The 16,816-nt window shown below is 44.8% G+C and overlaps 1 protein-coding gene across 4 annotated transcripts in view; it reads right to left on the bottom strand.

Annotated features, from left to right (window-relative positions):
* LOC148034098 (Hus1-like protein) overlaps positions 1-16,816 on the bottom strand; it is a 61,055-nt gene that overhangs the window by 23,986 nt on the left and 20,253 nt on the right. The window lies entirely within an intron of this gene.

Below are 16,816 nucleotides of genomic sequence, written 5' to 3'. Positions count from 1 at the left end.
TTTATTGCCGAGAACACTATTTGATAAATTGAGAACAAGACTAAGTGTGTTCTTATCTTCAAATACTCGCTTTATTGAAATGTTTTTCTGATGATGAAAAATCCAATGGGACAAGTACTTGCTTAACACTACCCATGATAAGGAATAAGAATTATTGGTTCATATTATCATGATAGACTACTTTGGACATAGGTCTCCAAGGGACCTAATGGAATTTTGAAGGAGCGTTCACTTTGGATACAGAAAGCCTTTGTGAGAGATATCATGGAATTTTGAAATATCATTTCCATAGAGTGGAAAATGACTTATTGGACCTAGTATGTGAGGACTGATGTCACCAAATCGACATCTGCATTTTCAGCCAGACAGGTCCCTACACTACTAACATCTCCATTTTTATCATTTCCATAGAGTGGAAAATGACTTATTGGACCTAGTATGTGAGGACTGAAGTCACCAAATCAACATCTGCGTTTTCAGCCAGACAGCTCCCTACACTACTAAAATCTCCATCAATGATCATCAAACACTTTCAAACTGCTGCTGCTGTGTTTTGGAATCCTAACCTGTTCGAGTACAACACACGCCGCCCACTCCTTTAACAACCTTTAACCTGGTCCTAGAAACATGAAGGTTCGTGACCCTCTGATGTATCTTCATACTCATTATTCATTAATGAGACTTCAGCATTCTACAAATTGTGTTCACCCAATTGTCGCACATTTTGCATTTTCTATGTCTGCCATACAATTTCTTTACACTTGGCAAAAAACCTATGCATTCTTGATCTCCCCCAGAATGGCACCATCAACCTCAAGCTGCCATCTCACCTATCAATTACCCAAGACATACATGATTTACCTTCATCAAATCCTTGGATGGTTCAGCCATGACTTGGTGGCTACACCTTCGCATCTTGTCCAACATAGAGACACGTACATTGTCTTATCTCGAGGTCCAAGATTAGGCATGCCTTCACATTCTCACTAGCATGGATACAAAGCTGGTGGCTTCTCCCCTAAGGTTGAGTTTCCAAGTACCTTCATCCTCTTAGAGTGGAGTTCTTGGATTACATGTGCTTTTATTTCAGTCTACTACAGCCGGGGTTATATTTGCCATACATTTAAAAGGTGTATATGGGTGGAGAATGTGTCTCTCTCCTCCTAGGGAGAAGCCCAAGTGGAAGCACGAGCAAGCGAAAGTAAGAGAGGTGTGAGCTATAGCAGATGGAGCAAGAGAGCGAGAGAGAGAGAGAGAGAGAGAGAGAGAGACTCAAGATGTGGAAATTCCAACAGTCACAATGTGTGACCAGCCTTCCCTTTATTCAAATGTCACTGAAAGAATTTAGGATGAAATGACAGTTATGGGCGCCCGCCGCCTACAATGTGCATATACGGGTACTGTCAGTGTAGTAATACACAGGCAGCTAGGCAAAGGTGCCTTTACCCCCAACAACCTCCCACTTAAAGGCGAATGTGCCTCGAGTGAAGAGAAAACAAGAAAAAAAGTGACAAAGTACCCTGTGTACATAAGAGTACAACAGGATAAGGAATAGAGGTCATCTCATCCAATGCCCATCAACTTACTAAGGAAGGCAAAACGCTCTGCTGAGAGACTTGTCGTGAACAAATCTGCAAGATTTTGGTCAGTTGAGATCTTAGCAATGTCAACACACTTGTTCTCAATGACCTCTCTAATAAAGTGGTACCGCACCTCAATGTGCTTCGTTTTTGCATGGAAGACCGGATTCTTGGCTAAATGGATAGCACTCATAGAATCCGAATATAGTGTAGGGACCACGTTAGTCATACCAAGGTCTGCCACCAAACGACCTAACCAGAGAGCCTCCTTGCAAGCCTCAAGAGCTACAACATACTCGGTGTCTGTGGTAGAGAGGGCCGTGCATTTTAGCACCATAGACATCCAAGAAACAACACCCTTAGCAAAGGTAAACATATAGCCAGAGGTGGATTTCCTATCGTCTGTATGTCCTGCATAATCAGAGTTAATATATCTATGACTCCTATATCCTAGCCATCATAACATATACACATGTCTGTTGTGCCCTTTGGGTACCTCATGATACCCTTGATGGGGTCCCAATGCTACCTCCCAAGTATAGCCATATAGCATGCCACAACTCCTGTGAGATGGAAGGATCGAGGTGCAGCCAGGATTCAGTAGACAGTGTGAGAGTGAGAGACAGAGTTGAAGCACGACACCCAAGAGAATAGACTGAATGAGTGTAACCAGAAAGTACAAAGTACAACCCTTAAACCTTAGGGTTGTAGGGGATGTTCACACCCGACACACACTAAGTGCCCAAATGTGTGTAACATAAGCACATAAGTACATACGACAATAAGACCATAAGTCTGGGGGAAAAAACCTCTCCTACCGAGAGTAAAAAGTGCCCTAGTGTCATACTAATCACCACACTCCCATATAAGCGTAGGCGTAAGTGAGGCGTGAGTCAAATACCCAACAAACCCCCCTGGAGTGAAGAGTAATCAAGAGTACAAGGATCATCAGCCACCAAAGGATATCAAATTTAAAGTATCGCGAAATGCTTCAAATTTGTCACGAGGAAGAGCTTTGGTGAAGATGTCTGCCACATTATTGGTCGTAGGACAATAGACAAGGCTGATATCACCTGCATGTAGCCTCTCTCTGACAAAGTGATAGTGAATCTCAATGTGTTTTGTGCGAGCATGAAACACTGGGTTCCCTGCCACTGCAATGGCACTCTGACTGTCAGTGAACAAAGGAGTAGACTCAGTAACAGATACATCCAAATCAGCTAGCAAGCGTCTAAGCCATACGCATTCAACTGTGGTAGTGAAAGCTGCCTTGTATTCAGCTTCACATGACGATGTGGCAACAGTGGATTGTTTCTTGCTAAGCCAAGAAATGCAAGAAGAGCCAAGAAAGAAACAATTGCCACTAGTGGAGTGACGTGTGTCATAATCACCAACCCAATCAGACTCACTGTAAGCATGTAACTGCAGTGGTCCCCCCTTGGCATAAAGCAACCCAAGAGAACGAGTACCCTGCAAGTAGCGAAAAACACGCTTGACAGCTTGCCAATGTGACATACGTGGCTGATGCATATACCTGCTCAAAGCTGAAACTGCAAACTGTATGTCCGGCCTAGTATTGCATAGATAGATAAGACATCCAACTGCAGGAGCATATGTATGTATATCAAACAAATCACTGTCATCATGTAATGACAGTTTCAGTCCAAGTTCCATGGGAGTACAAACTGGCTTGCAATCCTGTAAGCCAAACTTCTCAAGAAGCTGCCCAATATACCTTGACTGTGATAGCCCAATACCTCGAGCATTATGTATGAACTGGATGCCCAAGTAGTAATGCAAAACTCCCAAGTCAGACATGTCAAAAGTTTGCTGCAAATTTTGTTTGAATGCTGAAATCTGATCAGCATGTGTTCCAGTGAGCAAAAGGTCATCAACATAAAGACATAAAATCAGCATAGATCCCCCTTCTTTACATACGTAAAGGGTAGACTCAAATGAGCTGTTTAGAAACCCCTGACCAAGCAAGAAAGCATCTATTTTTTCATACCAAGCTCTAGGAGCTTGTTTCAAACCATATAGTGCCTTTTTGAGCTTGCATACCAAATGTTCTGAGCCTTCAACTGCAAAACCAATGGGCTGCTGTACATAAACTTCCTCCTGAAGTTCCCCATGTAAAAATGCAAGCACACATGACTGCTTCCATCCAAAAACTATGAGGCAAGCTCTTTGCCTTCAGCATACATCTGGCCATCTCCATGAGTGACCGATTTTTCCTCTCTGCTACCCCATTCTGCTGTGGAGTATAAGCTGTAGTATACTGATGGACTATGCCCTTCTGCTGCAAAAAAGAATTCAGCATAGAGGACATGTATTCCCCCCCTCGGTCCGAACGGAGAGTCTTAATCTTGCATCCAGATTGGTTTTCAACAAGTGCACTGAAAGCCAAAAATGCATCATACACTTCTGACTTCTTTTTCAAACAGTAGACCCAGCAAAAACGTGTAAAGTCATCAATGAATGTCACAAAATAATAACAACCGCCCAATGACATGGTCTGCATAGGCCCACGAACATCTGAATGCACCAACTGCAATCTCGTTGTTGCTCTGAAAGCAACATCACGAGGAAATGAGAACCGATGCATTTTCCCCAAAATGCATCCCTCGCATAAGTGCTCAGGAGGTCTCTCCAAGGGAGGTAAGCCATCCAGCATCTGAGTACACTGCAAAAGCATCAAGCTGCCAAAGTTTACATGCCCCAAACGAGCATGCCATAACTCCGTCTGTATCATAGCAGGAGTAAGAGTGGATGTCAAGTATGCTGACTAATCTACTGAAAGAGCATCCAACTCATATAAACCATGACACAAAGATCCTGTCAAGACCAAAGTCATGCATTCTTTTTCTCTAACCATGCAACGGTCATCATCAAAGGTGACCTGCAAACCACAACGTGCCAAAGAAGAAATAGAAAGCAAATTCTTCTTGATTCCAGGCACAAACAAAGCATCCTGCAGGCGGAGAATAGAGCCATCAATGGCTGTGAGCTGAATCTCCCTAATACCACAAACAGTGTATGATGCATTATTGGCACACTATACCGATTTCCCAACGGGAGGTGCACTAATTGAAGCAAACAAATCTCTGCGAGATGTAATATGTCTAGAAGCACCACTGTCAAAGAACCAAGTGTCAGCATCCTCTGTAGAGCTAAGTGCTCTATCGGCCCAAGAGATGTCATAGCTGCAAGTATAAAAACAATAGTCCCTGTCCACAACAAAGGACGCGGACTCACTAGCAGTGGAAGGAGTAGTAGAAACAGACATTCCTGACTCCTTCTTCTCTTTGGCAATGCGCTTCCTGCACTCAGTGATATAGTGGCCGGGCTTCTTACAATAATGACATTTTCCTTTTTTTGCTTGCGTCCCCCCTTGTGTCTGATTCTGCGATGTGCCCGAAGTGCCAAAACTCTGTGGAGCATTTTTCACCTTGCTGTTTTTGCCTTTCTGTCTTGCCACAAAAGCCTGCTCAGAGACTATAGCATCCACACCACTATTTTTCCGTGTTTGCTCCTCCTCTAGAAGCAAACTAACCAGCTGAATAAAAGTGAGTGGATGCTCAGCAATCCTCATGGTGAGGTTCAATGCAGTATGAAAAGACAAGTACGAAGGAGGTAAGGAATTCAAGGTGGTGGATATCAACTGTGCATCCGAAAAATACTCATCTACATTCATGAGCTGCTCCCTCAAGTCCTGAATCTTAGTTAAGTGATCCTGCATAGAATCACCTTCATGCATCTTCAGAGTTTCCAACTCCAACTCTTTCTTCAAGAAAGAGATCCGAGTCTCATTCTTTCCTGCAAACATATGCTCCAAAGTCAGCCATGCATCTCGTGAAGAAGATGCCGAACAGATATGAGGTATGATGGACCGCTGAACTGCCACAGCAATCAACGACAAGGCCTGTGCATCACGTGTATCCCAAGCTTTTTGAGCTGCAGTTCTTGGAGGAAGTGGCTGAGGTGAAGCGGGCTGAGGTCCCCATTGTCCACGTGCGCCATGGGGAGGAGGAGTAACGGGAGCTACAACTCCCGGTCGAGTTTCCTCTCCACTGACATAATCCCATAAATTCTTGGCCACTAATACATTCTTCATCATGAATGACCAAAGCGAATAGTTGTTTCCGTCCAATCTGTCTTCCTTGGATACATACGTAAAGACATCACCTCCCTGATTTGCCATGATGACAAATTTCCAAAGACAAAATGAGCAATGTCAAAGCAGTATGAACTGGGAACCTGCAAATTTCCAGAAATTGCAGCAAACACGTTTCTGCAATTAATGTGCAAGGGAGTACTCTGTCAAAAAACTGTCTTTTAATGCACGCTTCCCAAGGTGCAAACAGTGCACTGCAACACTATTATATCAAAATCCCCAAAATTTCTGTCAAAACAGTCTTTCTGTGACTGTACCAGCAGTTCAAATGCAACTGTCCACAAAATACACAAAAGCCCCAAAATTTCTGATGATCCAGTCCAGAAATTTGCATGAAATTTATCCCCCACCTGTTCTGTGCTTGCCGCATATGAACCTCCTCTTCCAGAGCTGTGTTCTGGGCTGAAATTAAAAAAATTGTTTAAAAATGTACCTGTCGTGGAGCAGGCCACGAGCAGAGGCAGGTCGCTGGTCAGACGTGCGAACGAAACGCAGGTTGCTGACGTGGACTCGTTAGACGGCGGGAGGACAGTCGCGAGCTGCAGGCGGGTCGTCGGGCGGGCGGCACGTGTTGTGTGGCAGGTCGTCGGGCGGGCAGCAGTGACTCGTGGACTGCAGCAACGAATAGCGCGCCGGCGGGCTGTAACGCTGGCAGACTGACGACGAGACTGACGTTGCGGACTGACGCTGGTGGCGCTGGAGCTGGCGTCGCCCTTCAGACTGGTGGCGACTGGCGAACATGCTGGAGGCAAGGGGCGCCGAGGCCAGCTGGCAACTGCCCAGGCAGTTTAGGGAGAACCTGACGGGGACTGGCGAGCAGGATCAGGCGGTGCTGGCGGGCAGATGGGCTGCAGGTCGAGCTGCTGAACTGGTCGACTGGGCAGAGCTGGTGGGGGCTGCAGACAGCAGACAGAAGATTGCTCTGATACCAAATGTGAGATGGAAGGATCGAGGTGCAGCCAGGATTCAGTAGACAGTCTGAGAGTGAGAGACAGAGTTGAAGCACGACACCCAAGAGAATAGACTGAATGAGTGTAACCAGAAAGTACAAAGTACAACCCTTAAACCTTAGGGTTGTAGGGGGTGTTCACACCCGACACACACTAAGTGCCCAAGTGTGTGTAACATAAGCACATAAGTACATACGACAATAAGACCATAAGTCTGGGAGAAAAAACCTCTCCTACCGAGAGTAAAAAGTGCCCCAGTGTCCTACTGATCACCGACACTCCCATATAAGCGTAGGGGTAAGTGAGGCGTGAGTCAAATACCCAACAACTCCCACTGCAAAAGCTATGTCAAGACGAGTGGCTATCGTGGCATACATCAAACTGACCACTGTCGATGCATAAGGAATCTTAGCCATCTCGGCCTTCTACTCATTAGAATGCGGACAATCGACCTAGCTCACCTTCACATGAGAAATCAAAGGACAGCCAATAGGCTTAACATCCTACATATGAAACTGCTCAAGGACCTTCTAAATATACTCCTTCTATGACAAGTAAAGGAGCCCTTGAGAGGGGTCACACATAATACGCATCCCAAGAATATGTAAGGCCTATCCATAGTTACCAGGAACGGGAACGGGAACGGGACCCCCTAGAACGAGGGGAACGCCCAAAGTGAGGGAACGGGAACAGAGGGAACGGTGTGTGTGTGTGTGTGTGTGTGTGTATATATATATATATATATATAGAGAGAGAGAGAGAGAGAGAGAGAGTCAACACTTGTCTTAGAATCTAGAGAGAGAGATCATATCAACCATAATTCATGAAATTAGACTCTAGAGACATAATAATCAAGTTTCAACAATAATAAAGATTCAAAACATTGTAACCAGCAATGAATTGTCACATTCATAATTCAACATTGTAATCAACAATATTGCATAAGTCCAACTGGCAACAAGTGTGCATTGCAAAAACACAAAATATGCACTAAACAGTAAACTTTAAAGCCTAAATACTAAAGATCCAAGTTACAAGAGCTCCAATTTCCAAGTCAATACTCTAAAGTTCCAAAAGGCTAGCTACTAAGTGCTCTGATTCATGGAAGATGGCTCCACTGTGCCTGAATGCTCATCCTGCTGAACAACATCCTGCCCATCATCATCACCATCATCGTCATCGTCATCTTTTTCCCAACATATAAAAGAATCAGCCTTTGCAACTGATGTACGAGCTAGCAAGCGAAGATTGGAGCTCACATAAACTAGGTCATTCGTCTTCATTGTACCAAGACGATTTCTCTTCTTTGAGTGAATGTGATTGAATGAGCTCCATAGTTGCTCTAAACAAGAAGAGCTAATTGTTTGGCTAAGAATACGAATAGCCAAACTCTGCAACTCTGGAGCTTCTGCCCCGTAGTCCTCCCACCATAAAGCAGCCCCAATATTTGTCATGTCCTCTAGTGCATCCTCTGTACCAAACATCCCTAATGTTTGCCAATATACAGAGAGCTGATTTTTAATTTTGCACTGCATTTCATGGCTAGGATAAAGCCTTACAAGCAATGTGTTCCAAGCCTTGACCACCTCAAGGTCTCTTTCTTGCATCTTTCCTTGAAACTCAGGATCAAGCACATATGCTGCAGCATGCATAGGAGAGTCATACTCATTCCATCTGTTGATACATAACTCCTTGATCTGCTCATACCTATCTGCATTTGGTTCCAAACTCTCCAACCTCTCAATCATGCGATCCATACCTTCATAGATCTTCCCAATGCATGGATCCATGCCATCTGCAAGCCTCAACATGTGCATAATAGGATCAACCATTTGGTTGGTGCGATTAACCTCATCCCAAAAATCTCTATCAGAAACATATGCATTACATAACACAGCAGTAGCAGTGGCAGCCCCAGTCCAATTTTCATACTCATCACTAGCAAATAGCTCCCTAATTGCACCTTTGCAATAGTGCAATCGACCAAGCATAAAAAAGTTATATGCAAATCGTGTATCCGAGTATTTAGGAAGTTCTTTGTCACTTCTCTTGCGAAACTCAGCATGCAAGTACTAATGATTACATATAAATGTGATAATCTTGTTGCCTTTTGCAACAAGAGATGCAATCCATGGCAAGTCCCCAATATCCTTCAACAAGTTATTCAAGCAATGCGCCATGCATGGACTAAAGGTGATATGTGGATATATTGCCATTAAAATGTTTCCTACTGCCCTGTTTGTAGGTTCACCATCTGCCACAAACTGCACTACATTTTCTGCCCCAACAGCCTGCACTGCCTCGCACCACTCGGATGCCAATACATCTGCACTCTTTCCAGTCTCTGAAGCATCATGACTACCAATGAAGTATACATCTCCACGAGAATATACAACAACACCATGTATGGACCTATGGCGTGTGTCACTCCATCCATCTGCTATCAATGTCACTCCATTTCTTGCCCATTGATTGCGAATATTTGCTGTTGCAATCTCTATGGCTACTTTCTCCTTTTGAAGCAATGTAGTCCTGATAGTTTCTGATGAAGGGGGCTTATATGTAGGTCCATACTCTGCAATCTTTGTCACCATATTTAAAAAATAAGGTGACCTGGCTGATTTGAATACAATATGGTCATGGTAAAAAAAAGCGTGCCACTGCTACATCTGTTTCCTCTTTTTTCTTTGGTTCCCATGAAGTGTGCAATGAACTCTGTTTAACACCACGACCTGTTGCCATTGATGGCCCACGAGAAGGCTGCGTAGCCACTAATCCTGGTGGTCTTCTGCATGAAGCACCATGCCCTGCTGGCCTTGGAGTCCATGTTGTTGGATCCACTGCTATATTTGGCGTCCTCCTGCCATGTGAATTCCCCATAGAAGTGGCTATGCACTCAAGTAACTCCTGCCTTTTCTCAATTGATACATTGGTGCAAAAACGCACCTCTTTCCGGGCAACAGGCAACAAACGAGCAGTCGGCGCAAAACGGGTCGGCGCAAAACGGGCAACAGGCGTCAAACGGGCAGTCGGCGCGAAACGAGCCTGCTCAAATAAAGGTAAAAATAAAAAATTAAAAAAAAGTCTTGTGCTGGAATGGCTGTTCCAGACAGGGAACGGCCCTGGAACGAACAGGGAACAGACTGGAACGGGAGGGAACGGGTCAAGAAACGGGCTGGAACGTTCCGCCAGCGTTTCCTCGGCTCAAACCCCTCGAAACGCGTTAATCCGTTCCGATGTGCCAGAACGGGCGTTCCCTGTCTCTATGGGCCTATCCCATGTCTTTCATCTCAAAGCTGAATTGAGCTTACTTTTCAGCACATCCAACTCATTAGGATCTCTCCGAACAATCAACATATCATCCACATAGAGTATCAAAATCAAAAGACTGCCATCACGAACCTTCTCGTGTATAAACACAAATCCATATCACTGCGTGTATAGCCCGATGAATGCATAAAAGCATCAAACTTGTGGTACCATTCCTTAGGTGCCTGCTTAAGGCCATAAAGACTCTTTCTCAATCTGTACACTAAATGTTCCCTGCCTTTTTCTCAAAGCCCTTAGGCTGCTGCATATAAATCTCCTCATACAAGTCCCCATGTAAAAAAACCGTCTTAACATCCATTTAATAAAGGTCTAGATCTAACTGAGCAACCAATGCTAGTACTAGGTGTAGGGTAGTCATCTTGACTACAAGAGAAAGGACTTCCTTGAAGTCAACACCATGCTCCTATTTAAAACCCTTAGCAACCAAACTGGCCTGATAGACAAGCTTGAGGCATCCAAGGGTACTCTTCAACTTGTACACCCACTTGTATTATATGCCTTTTACTAGGTAAAGGAACCAACTCCCACGTATAATTTTTTCTATAGAGAGTCAAACTCTGACTGCATGGCCCTCTGCCAAGAGTGACTATCACCATGGTGCATGGCCTCATCATAAGTGAGAGGCTCACCTGCATCTGTTACTATCACATAATCAACGGAGGGCTCAAACCGCTCACAAGAGGACGTCTAGCTCTAGCAAAGCGTCTCAAGGCAGGCTAATAAGCCTGCATATTCTGTCGAACATCATGGTCATGGGCCACTGGAGCATCAGCTCTTGCTAGTACAAGCTGTCTAGCTAGCTGTACCAGAGCAAGAAGCTCCTATTTAAATATAACCCTATGTATCTCAACTATCCCCGCAAGCTACTTATGCAACTTTTCCTCATGGAAAACTACATCATAACAACGGATGCCTTTTCGAGCCTGTGGATCCCATAGATGATAGCCCATCTCACCTACATCCCCATAACCAAAAAATATATATTTCACACACTTAGGATCTAGCTTTGTGCGCTTGTCCTTGGATACATGGCAAAAAGCCTCACAACCAAAGACACGCAAATGAGCATATGAGGGAGGTTTTCCAAACCACACCTTCTCTGTAACCTTAAAGTTAAAGGTACTACAAGGAGATCAATTGATCAAGTGTAAGGCAATAGTCATTGCCTCAGTCCAAAACTGTTGTGGTGGTAAGCCTGCCTGGCTAAGCATACTACGGACCCTCTCCTGTATTGTCATGTTCATGCGCTCAGCCATACCATTCTAGGGTGGGATGTACAAGGCGGTCAACTGACGCTTAATACCCCTCTCATCGCAAAACTCCTCAAAGGCTTTAGAGATATACTCATCCCCGTTATCTAATCGTAGATATTTCAGCCTATACCTAGACTGGTTCTCAACCAATGCAAGCCAACGCTAAAAGGTAGCCAAAACATCATATTTCAGCTTTATGGGATATGCCCAGACCTTATGTGAGTAATCATCAATGAATGTGACAAAGTACTTCGTGCCTTCTAACCACTGACAAGGCATAAGTCCACAAACATCAAAATGAACAAGAGCCAAAGGCTCACCTATATACAAAGTGCCAAACTTCTTGTGCATACTATGTGTTTGCTTGCCATACAAACAATGATCACATGACTCAAAACACTTACAGTCAAGGGACGGAAGATACTACAAACGAGTAAGCATTTTCATTACCTTTAAGGACATGTGCCCAAGGCGACGATACATGTTAACCCAATGCAAGACAGAAAAAAGAAAATTCAAAAATATGGAATAATGTAAAAAAAGGCAACCAAGCAAAGGAATAAAAGAGAAAATGCCAAAAGCGCAAGGGCAACTACAAAGGTCAAGTCAAAGGCAAAGACGCATTTTATAATGCAAAGGAGCCACTAAAATTTTGTAAAAGAATGCCAGACTCCCTCCTCTACGAATTGCAAAACATAGACGGGCATAGTTGAAGGGATAAGGTAACTAGAAGGCAATAGGCAAAGAGGACCTTGGCAAGATGCCCGATCATGTAAAAAGAGGATGGGCACCCAAGGGATTGAGGACTTGTATATAAACTCAAAAAGTGAATGAGAAGCTCATTCTTTGGTATGTGGCTACAGTGGTCTCTTTTTTTTCTCTTCTTCTCTCTTTCTTGCTTGCTTGTGTGTGCTTGAGAGAGGAAGTGTGAGAGTATGAGAGAGTGAGTGTGTAAGGGTGAGGGACCGTGGTGGAGAAGCTCTCCATCATCTCTTCTCTCGTGCACGGCTATGGAGGATGGAGCTCAAAGGAGAAGGCTTGAGATTGCTTGAGCTTGTATCTCAAATCGTGGAGCTACCGGCTTGCTTGAGGGAGGAGGCTACTCATTCGGGTATCAAGGTAAGCTCACTACACCCCCGTAGGATTGAAGGAATATAGGCTAGGTGAGAGAGAGCCATTTCTGCTCGCTTGAAACGCTTGAAGCAATAAGCGGTCCATGGGTCTTGGCGATTGAGAGTCTGCTCCCACTTCATTTTGGTTTCGTTGCCGGGACCAACAGATTCAAGCTTGAGCACTTGCGCGCTTCAAATCAAGAGTGAAAGTAAGGTTTCATTCCCGAATCGGTGCTTGATATAGATAGGAGATTTGGGGTTTTAATCTTCAAAACAAGTAAGTATTTTGGATTTTTTATGAGTAGCCAAGTAGGATAAATCATTTCAATATTTGGGTTTTGATTTTTGTTGCATTTAGAGTAGGATAGGATCAAGAAATCGAAGTGAATAGCTTTAGGGTTGCTGCTGTAAAACAAGCTCAAACAGGGCACAAACAAGGGAAAAATAGGAAAAAAGAGTACTTGAATGTGTTGATGTCACAAGGGGAGAGATTAGAGAGGTCAAGGCTAAGCGGGACAAGGGTTTAAGACCCCAGAGAGCAAGGGTAAAGCTCATTTTCACCTATAGCAGTGAGAGAGAGAGACCTAGGATCCTAGCAGATCGATTGTCTTCCACGGGCATTTTTCGCGCATACCAAGTATATACAAACCTTGTTCTTAGTCCATACTTGCATTCTAGAAATCCTTGTAGGCTTGCATGTTGTAAATCATTGTGTGAAATCAATTCAGTGTCATCACTGCCTTTGAGCCGTCAGAATCAGACACAGGCAACAAAGTCTGATTATGGGTAATCGAACACTCGAATCTATCTAGCCCATCCGATCGGACACTACCGACCGATTTGAAAAATCGGATGGTAAGCTCAGATTGGACACTCCGACACATATTGCCTGTCTGATCGGACGTTCGATCCATCTAAAAAATCGGGATCGGACCATTTTGGAGCAAACAAACAAAATTGGATTCAGATGACCAGCCATCGATCACTTGGACCACCTACAATTGGACGTGAAAATCGAATGAGGTAGAATCGGAGTAGTCCAAATCGGACAGTTGGAAATCAGACCATCGATGGAGAGGCCACACCCATCCCGTTACATGTTATGACCCAAGCACAGACGAAGCGAGCCGGCATATCATTGCCGGGGCCCAGTAACCTAAACGCAGCCTCGATAGGAAAGAAGAGTAGTAGGCGAAGGAAGAAGAAAACCGATACAAAGGTCACACTTAAAACCGAGAGCGCAACGACACTACCTATTGGAAAGAAAGTCATGGGCGCAGAGGCACAAACATCAGCTCCAAAGACTGCTGAGAAAGGGAGTGCTAAGGGAGGGGAGTACCCCAATCTGAAGCACCAACTCGAAGCCATAGTTTTGGTCAAGGAGTGGGTGAGAGAAGCCCAAGAACACCTAAAGGATGCTGAGCCCATCTTGGAGGATGAGATCGATGATCTCTCTAGCATAAGCACGCCAATCTCTCCCACACAACCGAGAGACACGTCTGCACCTCAAGTAGTGCCGCCTAGACGGAGCTTGAATGCCACGGGCCAGTAAACTAGTCAAGGCCATTGGCCAAGGAGCGCAAAATTAGGAGAGAAGCAAGCAGCCAACAATCTTCTGACAACGCTAGTAGCCACCCCTGTAACTCTGAGCTTAGGAGACCTGCTTAGGCAACATCCAACGCTATGGCAAGAGTTAAAGCAATGGGTAGAAGGATCCCTAGAGCAAACGGCACTTGACTTGCAAGACCACGACACAGTAACGCAAATACCGAGCCTCACGCTACTCTCAGTGCTCAAGTCCTTGCATGTTAATGCTTTCTGGGAAGGCACAGAGATGCATGCAATCTTGTCGGTCCTAGCTCTAGGTGATACCACGAGGAAAGGGATTGCAGACATGGGGACAAGAGTTAGTGTGCTTAGCCACGCAATACTCCAAGCTTGGGGTAATCCGCCTGTTGAGAATGCTAGGTTCAACCTCACACTAACGGAATGAAAATAAAGCCATTCAGAGTGCTGAAAAATTCGCCATTGAATATCGCAGGAGTCCAGTTCTCTGTAGACTTCATAGTCATGAAAGGAGTGGCTTACGACATCCTGTTAGGCCAACCCTCGATGCGCAATGCACGAGTCATAGAAGACTCGGGCAACGGTCTAATCTTCCTAGGCAATCAAACGAAAGCGGTGAGAGTGGAGATAGATATTTTGAAGACTACACCAATCGACGTAGACACCATCTCAATCATACTGAAGGGCGACGCTCAAATTAGAAAATCTTACGAGCAACTGACCAAGTATATCCCTTGCCCTAAGGATGAGCAAGATTGGATGCATGTGTTAGCCACAATCGATCTGCCATTCTCGGACAATGAGGAGTATGAACAAGCTGCCAAGGCAGTTGGTGAGTCCGAGAACAAACCCTTACTACCAGTTTGTATGATGGCTAGAAGCTCTCATAGATGACCCACCCCCGTCACATTCCATGTCCCGAACAACAAACGAGAGCTCCATGAGATCTTAGAGCACCTGACGGACAAATTAGCTGGTAACCCAACCGCAAATTTTAAACCACTCAAGGATCTCTTGGACGAACCCAAGTGGCGATGACCAAGGTGCACGATCTGAACTTGATGTACAATTGAGCCTTAGTCACCAATGACAAGGAAACGCAGTATCAAGACCTAGGGGATGACGAGCAGACAAATGAGAACAATTCAAACGAAAAGTACGAGAACTATTGTTCCTTCAATGACGAGAGCAAAGAAGAGATCGACACGACACTGAGGGACACGTAATCGAACAAATATGGGCAAACTCTAAACCGCAGAAGAAGAACGTCTTCAGAATCAAGAAAGGAGTCATACGTATGGATTGCAATCGCACATGGTTGTGTTGAGCTAAAATATACATTACTTGCTGATTAGCCTCTTAAACAGCCCCAAAACACACTAAAAAATGCTCTTTTAGAGTAAAACCCCTAAAATGAGGAGCGGTTCGAGAGAGTTCAGTGGAAACCCTAAAACAGGGAGCGGTTTGAGAGAGTTCAGTGGAAACCTTAATTTTTGGGGCGCTTTCCACATCTATAAATAGACAGGCTGCCCCCATTCAGCCTCATTCCATCTGTGCAGGTTTCTCACTCCACGTGCAGATTTCAGCCATATGCCTCCTCCCACGTGGCTGTCCAGCCCTTGAGACTATTGCCACTCCATCTGTGTTTGCTCCTGCTGCTGGCGCCTTCATCCATCTGACGTCAGCTGCTAGCGACATCATCATCTGCTGCAATCTGATCATCCCGTCATCGCCAAACACATCAGACACTGTTTCAGCCTGCTATTTGCAGCAAACTGTGCACAGTTTCCAGCCTCTGATCAGCGGTACACTGCTGCATTTCCAGTTTCCAATCTCCAGACTACTGCGTTTTGGTGACCAGTCTGCTGCCATTCACTATTCATCACTCCTACACTCCGACTCGTGGTCACAGACTTGGGATCCGTCTCCGGTGGACGTCACACTCCGACATTGCTCTGCCCTTGAGCACACTATACACTCTTACATTCATTTACAGCATTCATTCACTTCAGAGTTGTGTTCTCTATCCCCCTTCTTCTGTTTGTGTTTGAGTTTTGAGTTTTGCGTTTAAGATTTAGGTTTGCCCTTTGTGCATGTGGCTGTCTCTTTGTGTTTCTGTCGTGGTCGTACACTCTGTGTGTCCTCAGTGCAAACCCTAGCAGTTTTCTTCACATGGTATCAAAGCCGGTGCTCTTGTAAAGAGTATCATATTGTGGAGAGCTAGTCTTTGTGTGAGGCACACAATACGACTCATAATTAAATCAGAATGTCCCAAACACCTTCTTCTCCAGTTCCTATGATGTCTTATCAGGCTTCTCCATCATTGGAGGCCCTGAGAAGGCATAATGGACTCGGTGAGGAGGACGACACTCCACTTTCACCTTCACCTTCTTCTACTCCTATTCTAGATTTCACTAACATGACAAAGGAGGACTTTGAGGAGTACTATCGCAACAAGTACGGTGATGTTTACAACCCTTCTACCAGTTTTGCTACCACATTCAGACCTGTTGGTGAGACTGGCCACCTCTCCGATCATGGAGGACATACGGCATTCGGAATGTCTGGCGATCCATCTTCATCATCTCAGCCAGGTCCAATGTCAGGTTTGTACAATTCTTTTGAGTTGCATGAATCAAAACCCTCGCATGTTCTTCTTTTGAGGTACATGACCCGGATGGCTTTGCGTATGTGAACTTCAATAGAGGGGGCTCACGAACCAAACGGAATTCAAGTACATCTACAGCTTCTATTTCATTTGAGCATATCACACACACTTCTCACTCGCCTCCCATCCCACCCTCTTCTATATCACACCTCTCATCATCTTTCCAAAACCTTGGATTACACT

This window comes from Lygodium microphyllum, chromosome 7 (genome assembly GCF_053477565.2).
Source record: "Lygodium microphyllum isolate KBCC chromosome 7, Lygodium_microphyllum_v1.1.10, whole genome shotgun sequence".
In the NCBI taxonomy this organism is placed as follows: Eukaryota; Viridiplantae; Streptophyta; class Polypodiopsida; order Schizaeales; family Lygodiaceae; genus Lygodium; species Lygodium microphyllum.
The sequence above is the reverse complement of the archived record's forward strand: the minus strand, read 5'-3'. Positions and strand labels throughout refer to the sequence as shown.